The sequence below is a fragment of the Coffea arabica genome, chromosome 6c (assembly GCF_036785885.1).
Source record: "Coffea arabica cultivar ET-39 chromosome 6c, Coffea Arabica ET-39 HiFi, whole genome shotgun sequence".
Classification (NCBI taxonomy): Eukaryota; Viridiplantae; Streptophyta; class Magnoliopsida; order Gentianales; family Rubiaceae; genus Coffea; species Coffea arabica.
The window spans coordinates 52,759,588-52,785,328 of record NC_092320.1 but is presented as its reverse complement, the minus strand read 5'-3'; the positions used below and the strand labels follow the sequence as shown (position 1 = coordinate 52,785,328).

General features: G+C 33.7%; 1 long non-coding RNA gene across 1 annotated transcript; it reads left to right on the top strand.

Moving 5' to 3' along the window:
• The first annotated feature begins 3,787 nt into the window (after positions 1-3,787).
• Positions 3,788-5,630, top strand: LOC140008106 (uncharacterized). The gene is made up of 2 exons (XR_011815512.1): positions 3,788-4,100; positions 4,931-5,630. It is a non-coding gene; the product is annotated as an uncharacterized lncRNA (long non-coding RNA).
• The last annotated feature ends 20,111 nt before the right edge of the window (positions 5,631-25,741 follow it).

Sequence of the window (25,741 nt, the reverse complement as noted above, 5' to 3'; positions counted from 1 at the left end):
AGAGCTTCTATGTCGGTTGAGACGGTGCAAATGTTGCTTTGCGGCAATGATTGGATCCGCAGTCTCCATGGCCTAAAGAATAAGTCTCGTGTAAGTAATTGATTGGATGTTTTTGTTGTTGTTACAGTTGCCTTATTTCTAATTTTGATGACTTTTTTAACTTTCATACTTTTATTCTGTAGGAATCACTTGATGTGGCCGAATCAATCACATTTGAAGAAGTTGAACTTCCTGAATCATTCAATGACTAATTTGGTGGCTGTTGTCCGTTGATGTTGCTTGGGGACAGTTTATGTAATTTTTTATTTTGTAATCTGATCTGGTTTGGACAGTTGATGTTGCTTGGTGGCTGTTTATGTAATTTTTCATGTTATAATTTGATTTGGTTTGGACATTTTGGGTTGGACATGTTGTAATCTGATCTGATTTGGATATTTTGGTGTGGACATGTGGTAATCTGATCTGGTTTGGATTACTGGTGGCTGTTGATATCGTAATGTGGCTGTTTATATAATTTTTCATGTTGTAATGTGGACATTTTGGTGTGGACGTGGTAATCTGACCTGGTTTGCTGAAGTTTTAACTTCTTGTATTGTCATTTGGTGTAGTTTTAACTTCTTGCTGCAGTTTAAACTTCTTGTAATTTGATGTGGTTTGGACATTGTAATCCCCCTGTGGACATTTTGTTTCTCCATTTGATGGTTTGTTGAATTGAATCAGGGAAATACGAGTATTGTCATTTGGCATGGCTTGTATTGTCATTTTGGCTTCAAATAATAAATCAGAGAAAGTGTATCTTCTTGTGATCTGGGCTCTCCCGTAAACGAGCTCGAGTTCGAGCTTCGAGCTCGAAAAGCTCGACTCGAGTTTTTTCGCGAGCTCGAGCTCGAGCTTCGAGCTCGAAAAGCTCGACTCGAGTTTTTCACGAGCTCGAGCTCGAGCTTCGAGCTCGGCGGCTCGATTTCAAAACTCGATCTCGAGCCCGAGCTCGAGTTCTCTATAAACACGTCGAGTCGAGTTCGAGCGCCTTGTAGAGCTCGAATGACTAATCGAGCGAGCTCGAGCTAGCTCGATTAGGGGTTCGAGTCGAGCTCGATTGTCCTATGCTCGAGCTCGACTCGGCTCGTTTAACAGCTCTAACTAAGATGGAAGGCAAAAAATAAGAGAGCATATTGATATTTTGGAGAACACAATAATAGGACTTTTAGATTGTATTCTACCTCATATCCCATATGCTAACCATAATTATGACAATGAACTTGGTGGAGGGTCGCCTATAAATTTGAATAGTGGTGATTTTGAGGAAGACCTTGAGGAGGACCCTACAAAAGATTGAAGAATAACCAACAGGAGTAGAGTATAAAAAAATAAAAACTGAGGGAAGAGTTCTGAAGAACGTGAGGAAGAGGGTCATTCGAGTTTCTACTAGCAACTGTAGACCAAGACTTCCACAGTTATTTCTTATAAAAAAAAAAATAAGTCCCTTAAGGACAAGACTTGATTGCCACTTTTATTGAGATAACTTTCTTGATAGTTCAACATTATTCTTTAATTGTGATTTATTGAGATAATTTTCAGTTTTATAAATTGATAAATTTGCTTGGTAGTATGCAAATTTCATAGTCCAAGATAAGGGTGTAAACGATTCAAGTATCGAGCGCGATTACCCTTCACGATTACAAGTTTTGATTGATTCTTCCTACTTTGATAATTTTAATACTCTATTATTTATTAGAGTTTATGTTCTATTAAAAACTTCTGGTTACTTTCTTATATTAATTTTTATTTTTCTTGCTAGTTTTTAACTAATTTTCTTGTCTTTTGTTAAAATTTGTTTCCTAAATTACCCTTTGAATAAAGTTCCTCGCCTACGACCTTGTTTAGATTATTAATGTATTGCGATCCAACAAAAAGTAGGGGCAATTCCTACCCTAATAAAGATTTTCTCAGTCACTACCCTTGTTAATACTATTATACCTAAATTATTTCTTAATTCTTTATCGGCATATTCAAATCTTAAAAGTCTCTTTTCCCCAATTTATCTCAGGCATGGGTACTTTTGGACATAAGATTGACTCAGAGGTCTTTAAGAATTAATTTATAATTTTAGTATAAAAGTATTTAAACACAATTAGAAGAAACTTTAGATAAATTTTTGATATTAGATTATAACAAATTAATACAATCATTGATATCAAGGTAAGGCTAAATATTTTATTGATGAAGAAAATTTACATCAACTAGAATACTTACTTGGTTGATGGACTTTGTACAATGGTTGGATTGATTAAATTTGTACAACAGTTGAAGACTTTGAATATGTTAATTGATGGTTCTAATATGAAACAAAAAGAAGGAACAAGAAAATAATTTTCTAGTTAATAATCTAATAGTGGTTTGGATTATTGTTGAATTTGTTCTTGCAATTGCCATCTTTAAAGTAGATGCTTGAATTTGGAGATAGATGAGAGTTTTTCTTTCTCTTCAGGCCTCTTTTATCTTTTTATAGATTCCTCCTTTTATAGTTGTTAGAACTTCTATTCCTTTGTTAAATTATTGCTACTATAGTGTTTTCTTGATGGATATCAAAACTGCTAATTGTTCTGACTTATCTTGATAGGTATTTGATACTTTTAGTTGTGGGTTGAGTCATCCTAAATTTCTGATAGGACTTGGCGGTTGGCATGGTATCTGATGAAAGTGCTTTAAAGATATGGGTGCAACGGTTTGATATGATATCTTATCTCGGCCGTTCCATTTTGCATGTTTGATTGTGACCTGTTTTGCATTTGTTTTGCCCGACAAAGTGACTGACCATCTAATATTCTAATTGATTGGTGAATTATTTTAATCTCCTCTCTCTCTCTCTCTCTCTCTCTCTCTCTCTCTCTCTCTCTCTCTCTCTGCTTCTAATATTCTAACACATTTTATACATTATGCATTCCTTCATCACCCATGATGTTTTCTAATCCATCTTCTTCATTCATGTATGGATCTTGGATTTCTAAGAAATTTCCCTTGTGTATAATTCCACCTCTAGAAGTTTCCATCCGTAATAAATTTTCCGGTAATCATCTTCTAAAATAAGTGGTGGCCAATTTAATCGGGTTTCATTTTCTTCAAATCTATCATATGTGATTTGCTTTGCTATCCAATGATTGGTTTGCTCCCTCATTGTAAGATTTTTGCATTCCCATGAATAATTCTCAAAAGATATCATTGGTCTAACTCGATGTTTATCCAGTATGATATGATGCTGTGTTGGTTGACAAATGCCCTGAATAAATTCTGATCCTTTACTAAACACTGTATATATTTGTTTCTTGAATGCAATTTATTAATTGGTCTTTCTCTGGTATTTTGTACTGATTTTCATAAGTATTATCATTAAATATTTTATAATTTATTACCATTCTAGCTTTTTCTCTTTTAATTTCAGCATGATTTCTTACCATGAATGTTGTGCTATGATGTGTGCTGTTGCTGGGTCTTATTACTCCTAAATTTAATGATTCTTTTATTTGTATGCAAAATTTTTTATATTAGATGGTCAATTGCTTTGTCGGCCAAAGCAAATGGAAAATAGGTCACAATCAAACATACCAAAAGGGACGGTCAAGATAAGATGTCATGTCAAGCCACCGCACCAATAGCATTAAAGCACTTTCATCATATACCCTGCCAACTGCCAAGTCCTATCACGAATTTAGGATAACTCAACCCACTACTAAAAGCAATGGATACCTATCAAGATGAGTTAGAGAATAATTAGTAGATTTGATGTCCATCAAAAAAAACCCTGTAGTAGCAATAATTTAACAAAGGAACAAAAGTCCTAACAACTATAAAATGAGGTATCTGCAGCAGAAATTTAAAAAAAGGCCTGGAGAGAAAGAAAAACTCGCGTCTATCTCCAAAGTCAAGCATCTACTCTGAAGATGGCAATTGCAAGAATAAATTTCAGGTAATAATCCAAACTACTTTTGGATTATTAACTAGAAAATTACTTTCATATTAGAACCATCAATTAGCATATTCAAGGTCTTCAACCATTGTACAAAGTTCATCAATCCAAAGATAGTACAAAGCTCATCAACCAAGTAAGTATTCTAGTTGATGTAAATTTTGTTCATCAATAAAATATTTTTCCTCATCTTGATATCTATGATTTTATGTTGCATTAATTTGTTATAATCTAACATCAAAAACTTGTCTAAAGTTTCTTCTACTTGTGTTTAAATACTTTTATACTGAAATTACACATAAATTTTTAAATGCCTCCAAGTCAATTTTATGTCCAAAAGTATCCATACCTGAGACAAATAGAGGAAAAAGAGACTTTAAATATTTGAACATGCTGATAAAGAATTAAGAAATAATTCATGTATAATAGTATTAATAAAGATAATGACTGAGAAAATCTTTACTTGGGTAGGAATTGCTCCTACTTTTTGTTAGATCGTAATACATTAATTAGCTAAACAAGGTCGTAGGTAAGGAACTTTATTCAAAGGGTAATTTAGGAAACAAATTTTAAGAAAAGAGAAGAAAATTAGTTAAAAACTAACAAGAAAAACAAAAATAATATAAGAAACTAATAAGAAGTGACAAGAATCTACCATGCACCAAATTTTAATAAAATCTAAATACTCCATTTTCTGCAAATATACAGATCATTTATCGAATATAGGGATATTAGGTGTCGATCCCACAGGAAAGATTATCAATTATCAATGGTTTTCGAATTCCTTTATTATTTAAACTATTGCTATTGATCTTGGTTCCTAACTTTTGATTTTTACAAAACAATGGATAATACTAATATTTCTTCAAGATATACTTTCAGTTATGAAATTATTTGATTCCATGAACAAGTGCAATTGAAAAAAGACAAAGGTTACTGAAAGCTATCGGACGTTTGTGATGACAGTACCGGACGTTCGATAATCATTGCACAACTTCGGACGCATCCTTCAGACGTCCGATAGGATCCTTCGAAGTCAACGAAACCATCGGACGCTGAATATGTCTCCACCGGACGTCCGATAGAAACAAGATGATTTCTCAAATTTCTTTGTTTGCTGTCGGACGCACAAAGAGCTTGCACCGGACGTCCGATAGAATTGAAGAAAATTTCTCAAACTTACTGCCTGCTGTCGGACGCAAAAAACAGGAGTACCGGACGTCTAATACTCCAACGGCTAATTGACTCTTCAGCTACTCCAACGGCTAATTGACTCTTCAGCTACTTTCTATCCGTTGGAAGCATTAATGAGGCACTTTCTTGGTCCTATATAAATAGTGGTTGGTCAGATATATCAAACAATTTTTGCACACTGAAGATAAAAAAGATCTAGAGTAGTTTTAGTGAGAAAATACTTTTCAAAGAAGATTTATAGTCTTAGTGGTGTGAGGTTCATTGTAAGCTTTTCATTTGTGAGTGAATGCTTCATGAGTGTAGCTCTGTGAGGGTTGTCCTGAGGGATAGTAAAACTTCTTAACTTGATCGAGTGAAGTTCGGGGTAAAGAGGAGGTGAACCTTCCTTTGTACACAAGAGTGATTGTAATTCATCAACTTGAAGAAACTTGTTTGAATTAATCTACAAGCTCAAGAGGAGTTGGGTAGTTAATTGATTTGTAATTCTTTCTTTTTTATTTACTTACTGTTACATTTGTGATCTTTATATTGCTTATCTCTTCCACTTGGTTGTTTTCGATCCTTACAATTGGTATCAGAGTTTAGTCTCCTTGAGATTAAGCTTAATTGGGTTAGGAGTAAATATGACAACCAATAATGTCATGTTTTTTGAAGGACATTCTGTCATTAGACCACCTATGTTTAATGGGTCCTATTATGTGAGTTGGAAAGAAAGAATGATTATCTTTTTACAATCAATTGATATTGAATTGTGGTTTATTATTAGTGAAGGTCCATATGATGCCTCTGTTATAGATGAAAATACTCATAGATCTAAACCTAAAATAAGAAGTGAACTGACTGCTGTGGATAGAGTTCATCTCACCTTAAATGCAAAAGCCATGAATGTGTTATATTGTGCTTTAGATTCAAATGAATCTATTAGAGTCAAGGGTTGCAAGTCAGCTAAAGAAATTTAGAACAAACTGAAAGAAATTCATGAAGGTAGTGAGAATGTTAGAGAACAGAAAAAATCTATCCTAATTACTAAATATGAGTCGTTTAAAATGGAACCTCATGCAAATATTGATTAAATGTATTGTAGATTCAATTATGTTATTAAAGATTTAGAAGTTCTGGAAAAAGAATATACCTTAGGAGAGAAAAACAGAAAAATCTTGAATGCTCTGTCTAAAGATTGAAAAAATAAAGTGACTGCTATTGAGGAGACTAAAGATTTGAATACTATGCCTATTGAATCTCTTATTAATTCTCTAATCTCTTATGAGATGAAACTTAAGTCCAAAGTACAAGAGGAAGAGGATGCGAAAGTAAGAAGGAGCATTGCTCTAAAGGTATCTCAAGATGAAGATGATTCTGCCTCTCTAGATAAAGAAGATGTGGAAGCTGATGATAGTGGTCTATCTCTCATCACAAAAAATTTCAAGAGAATCCTCAACAAACGAAGGTTCAGAAAAGGAGAAAATAGCAATTTACTCCCAAATCAGTTCAGCAATACAAGAAACAAAGGAAAACTAGAGTTCAACAAAAAATAAACTGATAAGTGTTTTGAATGCGGCCAATCTGGACACTATGCAAGTGAGTGTCCAATGAAAAAGAAAAAGATAAAAGAAAATTCAGATTCAACAACTTCCAGTTCACATGAAATGAGTGCAACTCCGATGGTGAAATTGAAGAGGAAGAAGAATCTGCTCAATTGGCTTCATGGCCATTGGAGATGATGAGGTAACATCTTCTAACTCTCAATTTGAAAGAGATGATAAAACTGATGATGATCTTGAATCTTTCATTATAAAATTGCATGATAGTTTGAAAAATTTTATGCTAGAAATAAGGAATTAAAATATAAAATTGGCTTTCTTCTTCAGGACAATGCTCGTCTTTTTCAATAAAATAAAAAAATTGAAAACTGAAAATGATTCTTTGAAAAAGAATGAGATTGATTTACAAAATAAACTTGATAAAAAAATAAGTCTTTGTGAGACACTCAAAAAGGAACAAGGTGATTTGAAAAAAAGAATGGATGATTTAAATGAGTTACTACAATATAAGAAACAAAACTGCTTTCAAGAAAATGGAACAAAACCTTATTTTGGCACTTATGAGAAGAAGATAAATTTTGGTATTCATTAAATAAGGCTGAATCAGAATGCAAATGAATTTACTATTTATAAGAGAAGGCAAGTAAGGTTTATTAAACCTGTTCATGTAAATAACTCTTTAGTTATGTGTAATTTTTGCTATCAAAAAGGTCACATGAAAAATAATTATTATGTGAGAAAGAACATGAGAAGGGACATGAAATGCATGTAGATAGTTAGACATGATACTAACTCTAACAAGTAGGAGATATTGGTAAGATTGATGAGATTTTTGTTCATAATGTTTATTTTTTGTAATTCTCTTTTGATGTATTTGATGCTTTGAACTGAGTTTTTCCTTGATGTTCTTGAATATTATTGATTTTGTATGATATCAAAAAGGGAGAGAAAAGAACAATTCTGATCTAATGATGATTTGTTTTACTCTTTGTGATATGTTGGTGATTGCTGAATTTTGGAATCATTTCTCTGTTTTTGTTTGGAATATTGAATTCTCTGTTATTGTTGCTGGATTACGGTATGAGATTTTTACTCTCATCTTATGATGACAAAAAGGGGGAGAAATGGATGCTATGTGTAAGGGGGAGTTATTCTGAGATTATAAATTTGGATGTAATGAGTGAGGGGGAGCTTATGCTCAATCTTTTTCCTTTTTCCATTTATTATTTTGTCATCATTAAAAAAAGGGAGAATGTTGACATTGGTTCCTAACTTTTGATTTTTACAAAACAATGGATAATACTGAGTGTGTTTGGATTGTAAGTTATTTGAAATATTTTTACTGTAGCACTTTTTGTGATGTGATGTATGTGAGATAAAAAGGTAATTGGGAAGATAAAAAGGTGTATTAAAAATTGTAATGGTGATGTCAGCAAATATATTTGGCCAAATAATTGGCTGTCCAAACACACTCACTAATATTTCTTCAAGATATACTTTCAGTTATGAAGTTATTTGATTCCATGAACAAGTGCAATTGAAAGAAGACAAAGGTTGCTGAAAGCTGTCAGACGCTTGTGATGACAGTACCGAACGTCCGATAATCATTGCACAACTTCGGACGCATGCTTCGGACGTCCGATAGGATCCTTCGAAGTCGACGAAACCATCGAACGCTGAATATGTCTCCACCGGACGTCCGATAGAAACAAGATGATTTCTCAAATCTCTTTGTTTGCTGTCGGACGCACAAAGAGCTTGCACCGGACGTCCGATAGAATTGAAGAAAATTTCTCAAACTCACTGCCTGCTGTCGGACGCAAAAAACAGGAGTACCGGACGTCCGATACTCCAACGGCTAGTTGACCCTTCAGCTACTTTCTATCCGTTGGAAGTATTAATGAGGCACTTTCTTTGTCCTATATAAATAGTGGTTGGTCAGATACATCAAAAAACTTTTGCACACTAAAGATACAAAAAATCTAGAGTAGTTTTAGTGAGAAAACACTCTCCAAAGAAGATTTGTAGTTTTAGTGGTGTGAGGTTCATTGTAAGCTTTTCATTTGTGAGTGAATACTTCATGAGTGTAGCTCTGTGAGGGTTGTCCTGAGGGATAGTTAAACTTTCTAACTTGACCGAGTGGAGTTCGGGGCAAGGAGGAGGTGAACCTTCCTTTGTACACAAGAGTAATTGTAATTCATCAACTTGAAGAAACTTGTTTGAATTAATCTACAAGCTCAAGAGGAGTTGGGTAGTTAATTGGTTTGCAATTCTTTCCTTTTTATTTACTTACTGTTACATTTGTGATCTTTATATTGTTTATCTCTTCCACTTCATTGTCTTCGATCCTTACAATTGCAAATGTAAGAGATTAAATCTACACTATAAACATGAAATAAAAGGAATAAAAATGATAATAGAAAGCTCTTAGAGTTATGGAATTTCACAATACTTTTGCAAGTGAAATTACTAGTTAATTGAATGTGATTATCTTGGTTCATTATGACATAATTTCATCATATATGTGGAACCTACTCACATAGTGAATCAAATATACTCATAATTAAGTCATATCTACTCTCGTGGTTATGAAATTAACTACAAGATCATTTCTTCTATAAAATTACATGGAACAAGCCACTAAAGCCATAAAGGTGCACCTCTACTCTCGTGAGTGTATTCCTTAGGTTTAGTACTTCTTTGAACTAGTGTCAAATTCTAATTCTTATTGTATATTTAACACCTTAAAATTATCACAATTAATGGATATTTAATCATGATTAGATATGCAAAAGTGCTAAATAAGGTGCTCAAATAATATCATCAAATAACCAAGTAAATATTACAAATAAAATGTAGAAAGTTTATCCAAAACTCTAGGCATAAATTTTAGCTAAACATGAAGAGAATGAAAGAAAAGACCATATTTGTATTATAAATAAACATGAACTCAAATCCAAAAGAGAAGGTGATAGGAGAGAAGTCACCCTTGTCAGATGAGTTCTAACTCTCCATCTTGCTTCTCAATTCTTCACCCAAATCTAACTATAACTACAAGATGGATAAACTACACTAACTATACTATACTAATGAACTAAGAAAAACTAATGAAAACTACATTTTTTGTAGTCCCTCTAGCTTTCCAAAGTTTTTCAAACAAGCTCAACCAAGGCCATATTTATAGAGAATTAAATCTCCAAGCAATCATGTTTCAAGTTGTGCAAATTGTGTCTTGATATTCCCAAAAGTTGTTTTTCCAAATTTCCAAGATACTTCTTGCACTTTCCAGCTGAAATTCATTCAGAAAATTGGTCCAAAAGTAGTGGGAAAGAACTGTAGGTTGAAGTACAACCGGTTTCAGCTATAAAGCAGCCAAAATATCAATATGGATCCTCAAAATGTGGGTTAAGGTTGCGTACTGGGTCATGTATTGTCCTCCATGCAAGTTTGCACTTTTTTGTTCAGTTTTCTACATTACTCAAATTTTGCACTAATTTCAACTGAAATTTTCTCAATGATGGAGGTTGAACTAGCTCTTGTACTAAAAATAAAAGTTGCAACCCTTTGAGTTTAACTTTAAATGCTTCAAAATCACCTAATTTGAAGATCTATATACTGAAAAATGACCAAAATACGCTTAACTGGTCAATCCCCTATTTCTGCTTTTGCCAGCAAAAATAGCTGACTGTATTTTGACTTTTTGACTAGGAAAAATCATGAATTGATTTTTATGTCTTCATAATAAATGTAGAGATATTTCTTAGCTTCAAAATAGCTCAAAAATCACCTCAATCTGATGATTTTAGCCCAAGATATAGGCGAAATATCAAAAGGTGTCAAAACTGTCAAACATTTTTTCTTTTATACTTGATTGCATTTTATCTTTTGAACATTTTGCACTTCTCTTTAAATCACTTCAAATCATAAATAATCATCCAAATATCTTCTTAAGTCACTCCATTTTATGATTGAATCATTAAAACCTACAAAAACATGAAGTTTTCACCACTTTAAACACATAGAAATGCAATTTTTCACACTTAAATGAATAAAAGACACCAAAACTAAATAATAAAACACATTTAAAAACTCAAAATGCACACTTATCAAGAAGTCTTTTGTAGAACACAAACTCTAATAAATAATAGAATATTAAAATTATCAAAACTTGTAATCATGAAAGGCAATTGTACCGATACTCGGATCGTTCCACCCATAGTACAAGGTGTAACTCAATCCGAGTGACCAACAAAATGAGATTAACTTCTAAAACTAATACTTGACAATGTCTTTGCGCAAAGGTCTATAAGTAAATTAGTGCCTTCATCTGCTAAAGGATCATTTTCCTACACTTTCTATTATTTTACTTGATAGAGTGTAAATTAAACTCTATTATAACCCAACTTGTCTCTAACTTGAGTGTTGGAGTTATCTCCCAACCAATCCTACATTGTAACTTTGAATGTTCTTTTCTTACTAGATATAATTTGAAGATTTACCATTGCTCATCCAAAACCTTATTCGATTAGAAGTTCTCGTATTCTTGGTGTCCTAGTCTACACTATTTGTAAATCATTTTTATTATTTTGTACTGTTTGTGATTGTGGGATAACTTGTGGTTGTGGGTTCAATACTCACAGACAAACCATATAACGAAATAAATCTTTAGATGGTACTGACTAGGATCCCAATAATATTAGAACTTCTAAATATGGGAATATTTTTGGATGATTAATGATAAATCTCTGAGTTTTAACTGAAAAAACAAGAACATGTGAAATTATGTCTTCGGGTTTTGCCTTGGTGAATAAATCCGACACTGAAATTAAAAACAAATTGAATTATAGAAAAAGTGTAATTTTAAAACTATCGAGTAAAATAATAGAGAATATGGTAAAAAATCATTTATCAAATGAATATCCTGAGTATTTGTAGTCCTGTAGGTAAAGACATTGTCTAATGTTATTATAGCAATTGGTTTGACTTGATTGGCCATTACCCTGCAAGTAATAGTTGTCTTCCACTAGGATAGGTAGTAAAATGAATCGAGATTGTACATAGGAGTGGTCTCGAAATGTCATGTAAAGTAGCGTCAATAAATTCAGTGTAATTTGGAGGAACTCATGGTAATGACTAGGATGATTTAGTGGAATTGCTATCATCATTAAGATATGGAGTAAATTCTCTATTAAGTTTGAGTTTGTAATTGGATTAGCCTATACTAAAATGTAAAGAACATCATTAAGATATTTTAGGGAAAAAAAACTTTCAAGTCTTGAGAGAGAAAGATAGAGAGGAGTGAAAGAACCATTTTTAATTTGGTATTAACAAAAAAGTAAATAAAGAGAAAATAGTTATTGTGAGGTTAAATAGTTATATTGCCACAACCACCTATCTAGGGGGAAGAGCCCTAAATTCCCCAACCAAGTATCAAACTTTACTCACCACCAATCTCATTTGGAACTTTAAGATATATGATCCTCTTTGTCAATTATTCTGTTCATACATTTTTGGCATTTATTTGTAAAGTATCCATCAAAATATCTACATGCTGAACAAAAATTAGCTATACAATGAACAAATGCTTAGTGCTACTAATACAAAAAAAATAATAATAATGATGGAGTGAATTACCACTTCACTATCTTGAACAATACTTAGTTCTTTTCATCCTTTATCTTTATGTTAAATAATTTAAAATCAATTCTATATCTATCTTACTATAATCTAAATTAGATTGCAAAAATTGACTAAGAAAAATACACAAAAAATATTTTCCATCCTATTTGATCTCACATGCTTCAAAAATTTGTGTCACACTTCCAATCTATGTAAATCATAGTGTTGAAAAGCTTGTAGTATCTACATTGAAAACTCATATGCCATATAAAACCACTAAAATCTTTGATGCTGTTTTACATTTACATGTCTTGTCCTGACTTATCTATATTTATCCATATTTATCCATATAAAGTATTATCTATAATATGTTTTTAGCCAAATTTTGACTCACTGAACAATTTATTCTAGATTGTGACCTTTTGCATATGCTTTGCATAAAGACATACAGTGATATCTTTATTGGTCTTGCTTTTGCCGCTAGTTCCGTCAAACTCTTCCACTATCTTAACTCATCAATAATTAAAGTCATGCATTATGAGAGCTATAAGTCTGTTTGGATTATCTCAAACAATATTTTACTTGCATCATAAACACATTTTGTAACTCTGCTTTATATATTCTTAATCATCCTTTTGTCTCATATACATCACATTATAAAAAGTGTTATAGTAATTATTTCCAGTAATACTTTATCCAAACACACTCTATATTACTAACCTATTTATTTTTGTCGATGGAATGATGTCTAATTTTGGTTTGTTCTCTATCTTGTCTATTGTTTATAATCCGTAAAGAGGAATATATATATATATGTATATTTATGCTATATTTGAGAATTACCAATTTATGATTGAATTAACTATAACCTAGAGATTGAATATGATGAGCACATAGTATGCACAAAAAACTTTATGTAGATTAGTCCGTTTTGAAAGAAAGGAAGTGGAGAAAAAAGAATAAAAGGGAAAAGAAATTATTCCTAACTGGAGCTACTAATGATAAAAAAAATTAAGAAAAGACTCTCTTCAAAAGTAGAAAGAAATGAATGCTAATATGCTACTTAAAACCTATGGATTGTTAGCTTTGCGCATTAAAAAAAAAGCAACAAAGACTATATCTTTTCTATTTTTTTTTACTTAAATTAAATACTATATCATAATAAAATTGTATTAGGCCCCATTTAGGGTTGCAGTGTGTTTACAAAAAAAAAAGCGCTTTTAAACACTAAAAGTAGTTTTAGAATGTTTGTAATTAATTTTCCAGCACTTGTGTTAGAAGTGATTCTTTATAAGTCACCACAACCCAAAACAGAGCCTTAATCTACAACTATTTGTCTTAATTGGGTAATTGGACTATAACATTCTCAATCCCTTTTTCTTTTTTTTTCGCAAGTTAATCATTTTAATACTTACTAAATTGATCTATGTGCATACCTAGTCTAAATTAGTAACATATTTGAGAAGCGTACAATTTTCTAGAAATGGTCAAAATTAATTTTATTGATACTTGAAATTTTATTGTCTTGATCATACTTGTTAGAATTGTTCATTATTTTTTCTCAATATCCTTTTGGTTCCAAGTATTTTATTTTACCTATTGAATACTTCAACCTTTTTTTTGTTTAAGGGAAAATCCAAGCTTTGCATGCAAAATAGGAAAGCAAAAAGGAGAAGCAAAAGGGGAGTGTTTGATGGTCAAATTAGGGACTTTAAAGTTTCCAAATAGAAAAAGTTTTATAAAGAGTAGTTGTAGAAAAGTCCAATGCCATTTTTCAATATTCTCATCTTCATTTTTATATAGATTTTTTGATGCAAAAAAAATTGAAACTTAAGGCAACAAATTGATTTTAGCAAACTTCAATGCAGTGTGCAATGACAAATTAAGAAATTGAAATAGCCAATAAATGCAATTAAAAGTTCAAAGTCAAAAGTCTCACATAGAAAAGAGTTTAAGTTGCACTTAATACCCTTTCTTATTATTACTTTCAATAAAGTTTTAGAAAGCAATTAATGCCTAGCCATAATATATATGACTTTATGAGGCGATTAACAATCCATATCAAGTTGCATTCATATGGCCTAATTTGGATCACCAAATTCAAATTACAAAATAATTTGTTTATTTAGTTTCAAGTATGCAATATAGAAATAAAACACATTGACTCGGCCAAATTTAGGCCATCAATTGCCTTTAACAATTGCAGAGGCATCAAATGCTTTTAAGCAGATAGAAGAATGTGAATAGAAAGGAAATTTTACAAGAGTTATGGGAGTGACAACTGTGAGGAATCGGAAAATTTTCTTATTTTAGATTAATTATTTTATTTCCTTGCATACATTTTCTATAATTTACCTTATTACCTTAATTTTTTTAGAGATTTTTATAAATGAGTATAGGTTTTAATTATTTTTCTAGTATAAGTTAGTTCATGTTAAGTTAGTAGTATATTATGGACGTGGGACCTGCTATACGGTAAGTGCGATAAAATTTTGACGATTGAGTGAAGTTTTGCATAAAGAGATATTTTTTTACAAGGTGTTCGGGGATAATCAGAAGTTAGCTAGATAAATTAGCTTTGGAAGACAGGAAGATGAGAACAAAACCCCAAGGTGCCATTTGTCACGAGATTATTGAGAGTTGGACTTTGACCAAAGCTGTTTTAACTTTTCTAAAACCAAAAATTGACCAAAATTACCTCATTTTGCACCTTAGCTTGGCCGAAAATTGGGAGAGGAAAAACAAGAGAGGACCACCATCTTGCACTTCAATTTCTTGCTTCAATCTTGAGTTTTAGCCAATAACTTTGTAAACTACTTCATACAAGTGCTAACTAAGGAAGTTTAAAGGTGTTGGTGGAGTGATTTTGGAGGAAGAAGTATTAAGTTGCCATTTTTTTTGAGGTTACAAGGTAACTTTGCCAATAAATCCCTCTTTACTTATAATACTACCATACTAGTGGTTTAGGGCTACTAAATTGGTAGTTTTATGAGAAAATTTCTTGGTTAAAGGAGTGTTGTAGTAATTTTCAGCTTTTATGGTAAAAAATTTCTGCCCTCATATGATGCTTGAGCTTGTCCATGATTTGGTAGTTTTGCCATGTGAATTAGCTAGCTTTATAGGCTAGTTTAACTTGTCTAACGAAAATTCCATCTTGTGTGTATAAATTTCAGGTTAGGGTTTCCAAATTTGACTTGATTGTGGTTGGGTTTTGGAGCTATTGATTAGCTATAATTGAAGGGTGTTTTGGCCCTGATTAAGTGTGTGTAATAGCTTATGAATTGTATGTGCAATTGAGGCTGTTTGAGATGAGATTGGTGATTAATTTTAGGATGGAAAAGTAAGGAAATTAAGTGGAGGTGCTGTCCAATATTTGGGGCTGCTTGTTTCCTTCAAGTTTGGGTTGATTGTGAGTGGAAATGAAGGACTTTTGGTTGTTCATGTCCCTAGGTCCAACCGTTTCCTTTTCACTCCAAAGTTACATTTTGTATTTTTGCACTAGTAGTTAATTGGATAGGCATACGACTCATAGTCGAGTCTCAATTGTGCATTCCGATCACTAGATTTTGGACGTGGGAGCCATAATTATTTTGTCTTGGTTATTCTTAGGACGTGCCAGTGACCAAGGGCATACTTCGGGAGGAAACTTTTGAAGTTGTTTTTGCTTGAACTGGTGAGTGTACCACTTGCATGATTTGTTGCTTAACTGATTCACTTGTACTTGAAATTTGTAACTTAAATGATTGTGACTTCTGTTTATTCTGGATGAGACGAGGGTGTATTTTATCACACTCGTTTCTCTTGCCTGCTTGACTGGTTACTGTATAAATTTGAATCTGTTAACTTGTGCATGATTCGATGTCATTTGGAAGCTTGTATCCAACGACCTTACTGTGAAATCTGAACTCAAATCTCATTGGTAGTTAATCGAATTGAGCTAGCAAGGGTTTGGTCGAGGTAGATTGACGAACCATGAGGCACTGTTATTGATTCACTGAACACTAAACCCCTTTGATTTTTGGTATACTCGAGTATTACCATCACTGTTTCTACTTGGTGCTCGGCCCCGGTAAGGGATATATTTAGTGGACGGAAATTGGTGTAAAGTAGGGTCTACAGTCATGATCGTTTCTTTAAACGTTGACGAAGGGTCAACGAGTTTGGATCAAGTAATACAAAAGAGAAAATTGGCATTTGAGAGCCATTAGTATCCTTTTACTTCCGGTTTAACTGTGGTGTTCCTTCCTCTTTATTTGATGTCTATATTTGATTGATTACAAGTGTACCTTCGTGATTCTTGACTGATTGACTTGTTGGTACCTCATTGGGCGAAAGTTCATTCCCGTTACCTTTGTTTTGCTTACATTGAAAAAATATTGGAACTATGATTTTGGAGAAAAGAGTTGAGTTAGATATAGTTATTTTTTATCAAACTCCTCTGTAATAGTAAACCCTAATTGTATTTTAATCACGTATAAGGTTTTGGCTTGTAAAGACTCCAATGTATATATTTATGCAGGCGTATGGTTACGTATTTAGTTGAGAATGCATGTTTCTATGGTCATATGAACTTTTCTTGCATCCGTTGGAAAACCGGTGAGTGCGGAACTTGAACAAGGAAAGAAAAGAAATCTGGCGGGAAACTACTGCAAGGAATCCGGCCGTATATTTAGCCAGATCTTGGCCAGATCGTCAGGGTAAGATGAAAAAAAATTTCGATTTGTTCATTGCCTTGAATCTGACCAGGAATCAATCCGACAATCCAGCCAAATCTTGGTCGGATTCTGACGTGGCATCAGTTCTATTTTAAATGATTCATACTTTGTGACCAAGATAGACTTTTTCTGTTCTCTCACGTTGTCACTGCTCTCATGAATTTCTCTTAGCTTATCCCACATTTTTTTGGCAGATTTACATCCTTTTACTCTAATGGATTCATTTGAGTCTAAGGCACTATAAAGAACATTCATGACTTTGGCATTCAATGTGAGATTGGTTTTATCTTGAACATTCAACTCAACTCTTGTTTTTGGCCGAAACAAACCTGTATCTGCATAAAAAATGTTAGCATCATGCGGTCCTTCATTCACAATAAACCATAGCTCAATATCAATGGATTGCAAAAAGATAATAATTTTTTCTTTCCAACTAACATAATTGGAACCAGTAAACATGGGAGGTCTAGTGACAGATTGCCCCTCAACAAACATGGCATAATTGGTTGTCATCTTTACTCCAAGCCGTTTGAGCTTAATCTCTAGGAGACCAAACTCTGATACCAATTGTAAGGCCCAAAGATAACCTAAGAGGGGGGTAAATTAGGTTGATTAAAAACTTAATTCAGTTTATGCACTTTTTCCTTAATAAAAAATTTACCTTCTTTTCTAGCAGTGATCAATCAAGTAAATTTAAAGAAGAGAACAGTGTTGATCAGAATTAAAAATATATATAGGTAATGAGAATTTTATTGAACAAAAAGAATAAGATAGAGTATCAAACCGATTGTCTACCAGGCTTTCCTCAAACTTGAAGACCAATCACAAGGATGAGCACCTTCTCTTTGATAAACAATAATCAACTCAATGTACAATGAAGGGATCATTTCCTCCTTGCCCCAAGTTTTACTTAGTCAAGTTAGGAAGTTTTACTATCACTCAGATAACCCTCAATAAAGCTGCACTATTGAAAATTTCAAACACAAGAGAAGTGCTTACAAGAAATTCACACCACTTGGAGAACAAATCTAGCTTGGGAGACTATTTTCTAACTAAAATATCTCTTGAGATCTTGTAAACAAAGTGTACAAAAGTCCCTCACTGGTTCAGAATCGTTTGTATTTAAAGGGGACCAAAAATGGGTTTCAATAATGCTTCCAACGGATAGTAGGCAGATGAAGAGTTAGCCAGCCGTTGGGGCCGTCGGACGTCCGACAGATGAATCACCGTCCGATCCCATCGTCCGAAAATCAGTCAAGTTGTCGTTCGGACGTCCGATGGTATATTATCGTCCGACAGCATCTACGTCCGAACGTCATCAGAGAGTCATCAAAACTTTACAGAATTTCTCGGACGTCCGATGCAATCGATGTGCGTCCGAAGCAAGCGTCCGATCCTCCCGGACGTCTGATACTTCCTTACGAGCGTCTGACAGAGTTTCCTTCTTGATGTTCTTCAATCTTTCGGACGTCCGACAGCTTCCTTTAGGACGTCCGACATGAGTGCCCTGTTTTTGCTTTTTCTTTTGGTTGATTTTCTTTCCTTGACACCTTTGTACCTAATTCTCTTAAAAGCAAAACACTTATATTTGAAGAGAATTAGATAAACATTTCAAAGTGCTTTGTGATCATCAAAATCAAGAATAACATTCTCCCCCTTTTTAATGATGACAAAACAGTGGTTTGAAATGAAATTTGATGATTACAAATAGGCTCCTCCTTTCTTAGTCAATTATAGAACAAAAGCTTAAAAACTTCCTCTCACATGGCTATTTATTATCCATATTCACTTGGCTACTCCACAGATTTAGAACAAAAACTTAAAATCTACACCATCTTGGCTACTCCACAAAAACTCTCTCTCACTTGGCTACTTATTATCCATATTATCCGTATTCATATCTATACCATCTCTCCCCCTTTTTGTCATCACAAAATTCAAAATGTAAAGATACATTTAGAGATCAAGTAACAAAGATTCGACCATATATTCAAAGCAAAATGATCTTACGAGCATTACATCCATATTTTCAACCATTCAACCAAGCAAAATGTAAAGATTCAACCATTCACAAATATTACAAACATATGTCCAGAATTCAATAGATAAAACATTACAAGAGTTCAAGGCAACTATCTAACATTCAGCAAATAAAAACAGTCAAACATAATGCAAGTGATCCTAATAGGACTAGTGATCCTAAATGATAAGTTAAGAGGATCCAGGCATCCTTCGAGTAAGTTGATACTGAGAGAGATCCTCCTCCTCAGTGTCTTCATCATCTTCAGCAACTTCACCAGCTGGTTTCTTGCCTTTATCAGATGTGGAAGGATCATGTGGTGCCACGGGAGTAGAGGTGAGGTCGATAGGAGCAGAACTCATAGAGCGAACAGGGGCTGATGAACTTGGATCATTGGAGCGTGGCTCCTTGTCAGAAGGGACTTCCTCAACCACAGGTGGGGAAAAAAGAAGACTCTTTTTATCTAGGAAGTCAGCTTGTTGCTGGGATGACATGGTGAGCATGAGACCATGTTCAAGAAGCAGAACATGTTGCTTAAGGTCTCAAAGGAGCTCAACCACCTCAGAATTTGAAGAAGAAGATGCCTTAGTGGCAGTCTTCCTAGGATGAATAGAGGTCAGTGCAATAGAGAATGGAGTGTGAAGTGGATCATATGCAGCCTTAGATCTAGGTTCATTAGAAGTGTCCCCCTTATACGCCCACAAATTATCCCTAAAGACAAGATTTTTGCGCTCAAAATAAGCCTTAGTGAAGGCAGAGGAAAATGTTTCTTTGGGACAAACACCAAGGATAGGTACTTTGTAAAATTCAAAAACCTTTTGAAGGAATTTTCATAGGACAGTTTTCTACGAGAATCAGTGGTATAGCGAAGTAAAAACTTGCACATGACAAAACCAAAGTCAATGCGAATTTTTTCTTGAAAACAATAAAACAGATACAGCTCCATTTTATTTGCATCTGTTCTATGACCATCAGTAGGCACAAGCAGATTTGAAATGATTAAGAAAGCAATAAGATTCACAGCAGCAAGGTCATTTAGTTTTGTATCAGCAGGGGCAGAAAATTTCTTTCGAAAATAGGTTAGCATTTTAGCATTATCAAAGTGATTATCAGCAGTCGGATGCTCTTCATAAGAAAAGAAATTGGCAATTTTACTTTTGCATCCTGGTTCAATAACAGTATTTAAAATGGCATTCACAGTTTCATGATCAAATACTAAGTTAACCCCATTTACCCTGGACATAATTTCAGTGTGATCAGTGCCTTTCTTAAGATTGACAAAGAATTGATACAGCATTTCAGGGTAATAAACGTTAGGCATGGAAATGATATGTGACCATTTCTGGAATTCAAAAAGATTAAGAATTGACTCTAAACCAATCTTGCGAAATTCAAAAAGATTTATGGTTCGTTGAGGAATGAAACCTTTCTGGGTTATCAAGGAATGTTTTTCTTTGGCAGCAGCATCAAAGAATGGGGAGACGGTGGTTGATTGGGAAGGCTGTTGAGATGAAGTTCCTTGTCCGGATTCAGGCTGAGCGGAAGGCCGGGAAGTTTGAGTCTTTACTGCTCCCCTTTTGAAGCGTTTGGATGATCTTATGACCCTAGGAGAATCCACATCTTCATCCCTGAGTGTGTGCTTGCGTCCGACAGGGACTTTTTCTCCTCTTAGATTCACCATTGTGTGAAATGTGTGAGAAGTATGATACGAATGATGCGCACAGTGGTATGGGAGTGACTCACACAAGAATTTTGGGTTAAAGAAGTTTTGAAGATGATTGAGCAGAGCGGTTATGAGAAAGTAGGGTTTTGAGGGAAATTTGGGATCTTTCGAAATGTGATGAGATTTGGTGAAATGATCCGAAAATTGAACTCGCAATGATCAGGAAAAGTTTTTGGTTGAGTCAATTTTGGAATGAGTGCTTCAGAAAAGCACGAATTGAGTGTGAGAAGGATAGAGGTTTCCGTCCGAGTGAGAAGAGAAGAGGAGAGTTCTGAAGCAAATGAGGAGGGAAGTCACTTTAAAAAGAGGACCGTTGCACTGTCGGACGGCCGAACGTAGTCGTGCGTCCGACGGTTTTGTCCGAACAGATGTTTTCTGGGAAAATAGCTAAAGAACATCATCGGACGTCCGTTTATCTGCTTTAGGACGTCCGAAAGCTTTGAACAGAAAAAATTTTAAGATGATTTTTCGATTATCTCTAATTTTGATCTTAAATGAATGAATTGATCCAATGGCAAAGCTTTTGTAAAAATATCAGCAATTTGATCTTTAGAGCAAACATAATTCACACAAACTTCACCTTTTTGAACAAGATCGCGAATAAAGTGGTGCTTTATGTCTATATGTTTTGTCCTAGAATGTTGAATTGGATTTTTGATCAAATTTATAGCACTGGTATTATCACATAATATAGGCATGCAATCATATAACAATCCAAAATCATTCAAGATATGCTTCATCCATAAAAGTTGAGCACAACATGCACTAGCGGAAATATATTCCTCTTCGATTGTGGACAAAGAGATTGCATTTTATTTTTTGCTAAACCAAGAAACTAAGCAATTACCAAGAAAGTGACAAGTTCCACTAGTACTTTTTCTATCCATACGACAACCACCAAAATTCGTATCCGAATATCCATATAGAACAAATTCACAAGATCTAGCATACCAAAGACCATAGTTTAATATATCTTTCAAATACCTAAAAATCCTTTTAACTGCGTTCAGATGTGATTCTTTTGGACAAGATTGAAATCTAGCACACAAGCAAACAGCAAACATAATATCGGGTCTACTTGCGGTTAAATAGAGTAGGCTTCCAATCATACCTCTATAGTACTTTTCATCCACATGATTACCTTCTTCATCTTTGTCAAGTTTTGTAGAAGTGGACATTGGAGTTCCAACTTGCTTTGAGTCCTCCATGCCAAACCTTTTCAGCAATTCCATGGTGTATTTTGCTTGATTTATAAAAATTCCCTCTAGGGCTTGATGTATTTGAAGTCCAAGAAAGAATTTTAACTCTCCCATCATACTCATTTCAAATTCACTTTGCATAATGGTGGAAAAATCCTTGCATAGATACTCATTAGTAGCATCAAAAATAATATCATCTACATATATTTGTACAATAAGAAGATCATTCAACACTTGCTTAGTAAAAAGTGTGGTGTCCACAATACCTCTTTTGAAACCATTTTCAATCAAGAAACCACTCAATCTTTCATACCAACCTCTTGGAGCCTGTTTTAAACCATATAATGCTTTTGATAGTTTAAACACATGACTTGAAAATTTTGTATTTTCAAAATCGGGGGGTTGATCCACATATACTTCTTGATCAATAAAATCATTTAAGAAGGTACTTTTAACATCCATTTGAAACAATTTGAAACCTTTGAAGCAAGCAAAAGCAAGAAGCATTCTAATCGATTCTAATCTAGCTACGGGAGCAAATGTTTCATCAAAATCAATTCCTTCTTCTTGTACATATCCTTTAGCAACTAATCTGGCTTTATTTCTTACAACTACACCTTTATCATCCAACTTATTTCTAAATATCCACTTCGTTCCAATGATAGGTTGATTTTGAGGTCTATCAACAAGTGTCCAAACCTTATTTCTCTCAAATTGATTAAGTTTCTCTTGCATTGCCAAAATCAAGTTTTCATCCTTTAAAGCATCATTGATATTCTTGGGTTCAAAAAGAGAGACTAAAGCAAAATTGTCTATCAATTTCTTAGATGAGGAACGAGCCTTTACCTTCTCGGATGGATTACCAATTATAAATTCTCTTGGATGATTTTAGCTAAATTTCCAAGCATTGGGAAGGTCTTTGAATGAATCATCATTCTTGTCTTCATCTTCCTTTTCTTGATCATCATGAGCTTCATTCTCCATTTTTTTTGCTGCTGGTTTAGAGTTTCTTTCATCTCCAATTGTTAGCTTTTCCATTTCTTTACGAACACCTACATCATCATTCTCACACGAACTTTTGGAATTATCATCATTAGTTTCATCAAATGTTATGTGTATAGCTTCTTCTATCACAAGAGTTCTTCTATTAAAGACTCGATATCCTCTTTTGTTCCACAATACCCCAAAAATATTTTTTCATCAGATTTTTTTTATCAAACTTACCAAGATGTTCCTTTAAATTCAAAATAAAACATTTACAACCAAAAACTTTGAAATATCCAACCGTAGATTTCTTATCAAAAATCAGTTCATAAGATGTTTTATTCAAAATAGGTCTCAAGAGGATTCTATTCATCACATAACATGCGGTGTTTACCGCTTCAACCAAAAGATATTTTGGCAAACTACATTCATTCAACATAGTTGTAGCAGCCTCTTGGAGTGTCCTATTTTTCCTTTCTACAACACCGTTTTGCTGTGGAGTTCTTGCAATAGAGAACTCATGAGTTATGCCATTATGATCACAAAATTTTGAAAAATCACAAAACTTGAATTCCGTCCCATTATCACTTCTAATCTTAACAATTTTTAAACTAAGTAGATTTTGCACTTTAGCAAACAGTGAAGTAAAATTCTTGAAGGCATCATCTTTATGAGCAAGAAATATCACCCAAGTATATCTAAAATAATCATCAACAATTAGAAAATAATATCTCTTACCTCCCAAGCTAGTAAATTGAGTAGGCCCAAATAAATCAAGATGCAAGAGTTCCAAAGGTTTAGAAGTTGATACACACTTCTTTGGTTTAAAGAAAATTTTTTTTTGCTTCCCAAATTGACATGCATCACAAATTTTGTCCTTTTTAAAACTGATTTTTGGCAAGCCTCTAACCAACTTCTTTTTCGAAATTTTCTTTAGTAAATCCATGTTAAAATGACAAAGTCTCCTATGCCACAACCAAGGATCTTCATTTGAAGTTTTAAAACATTTGAAACTAGATGAATCAAGTTTATCAAGAACAACAATATAAATATCGTTAAACCTCTTATCTTTGAACACAACATTATATTTAGAGTCAAGTACAATGCATTCATGTTTTTTGAACAACACATTCAAGTCTTTATCACATAATTGACTAACACTAAACAAGATATAACCTAAGTTATCAATTAAGAGCACATTATGAACAAAAGTTTCACCATCCTTACCAACATCACCTATTCCAATTGTCTTAACTTTCACGTCATCACCAAATGTCACCTTTCCACTTGATTTTGATTTTAGCTTTATGAACAACGAAGGATCACCGGTCATATGCCTTGAACAGCCACTGTCAATGAACCATTTTGGCTTGTTTGAGCATTTTCCCTGAAAAGAGAGAGTGTTTGGTACCTTTTAACTTTTGGGTCCTCAATAGTTAGCATTGTATCTAACTACCCACATGCATTTCCTTCCTTTGTTCAGATTTCTTTTCACATAACAATCTCCTTTCAAATGCCTTTTTGACAACAAAAACAACACACAATGGAAGAGTTTTTAGTATGTAATGGTTTGATAAATCTCAATCCACTCCTTTTATATGTTGTGAAACTATGTGTATTTTTGTTGAGTGCTAATGTTCTTTTATGAGCAATAAGAGAGGTGGTTGACATGTTCTTTTGAGATAATCTTGTTTTCTAGCTTGTAAGGTCTCATCCAAATAGTCCATCCTTTTCTTCAAATCACCATGTCTTTCCTTTAACTTTTCACAAACACTTGTCTTTCTATCAAGTTCATTTTGAACATCACATCCGGCACTTACAAGACACTCATTGTCAATCTTTAGTTGTTTATTTTGGTGAAAAAGTCTTGCATTTTCTTGAATAGGAAAAGCAATTTTCTATTTTAGCTGCTTGTTTTTATCATAAGATTCCTTCAAGGCATTATACAATTTTTTAACAAAGGATTCAAGATCATCATCATCTTCATCATCACTATCAGATTGAGAGTGTATGGAAGTTACCTCATTATTTCCAATAGCCATGAAGGCCATTTGAGTTGATTCTTTTTCTTCTTCAATTTCGCCTTCGGAGTTGCATTCATTCCATGTAATTTGGAAGTTGTTGAACCTTGGCCTTCGATCAGCTTTTCCATCTTTCCTTTTCTTTAGAGAGCATTCGTTTGCGTAGTGTCCAGGCTATCCACACTCGTAGCACTTGTCCAATTGTTTCTTGTTGAATTCTTGTTTTCCCTTGTTCCTTGCGTTTGAAGACTGATTTTGGAATTGATTGCTAGGTCCTCCCCTTCTAAACTTCCTTTTACTCAAGATTCTTTTGAAACTTTTTGTGATGAGAGCAAGATCGTTGTCATCACCATCCGAGTTTTCATCATCCAACAGAGCTAGATCATCATCACCTTGGGTTGCCTTTAGAGCTATGTTTTTCTTTGCTCTCACGTCCTCTTCCTCCTGCACTTTAGTTTTCAACTTCAATTCATAGGAGGTTAGTGAGTTAATGAGAGATTCAATAGGCACAGAAATCAAATCCTTAGCCTCCTCTATTACAGTCACTTTACTTTCCCATTCTTTGCCCAACGCATTGAGAATTTTTCTATTTTTCTCTCCCAAGGTGTACTCTTTGTCCAACACCCCGAGATCTTTGATCAAGTCATTGAACCTGCAATACATTTTGTCAATATTCTCAAGGGGTTCTATTTTAAATGATTCATACTTTGTGACCAAGATAGACTTTTCTGTTCTCTCACGTTGTCACTGCCCTCATGAAT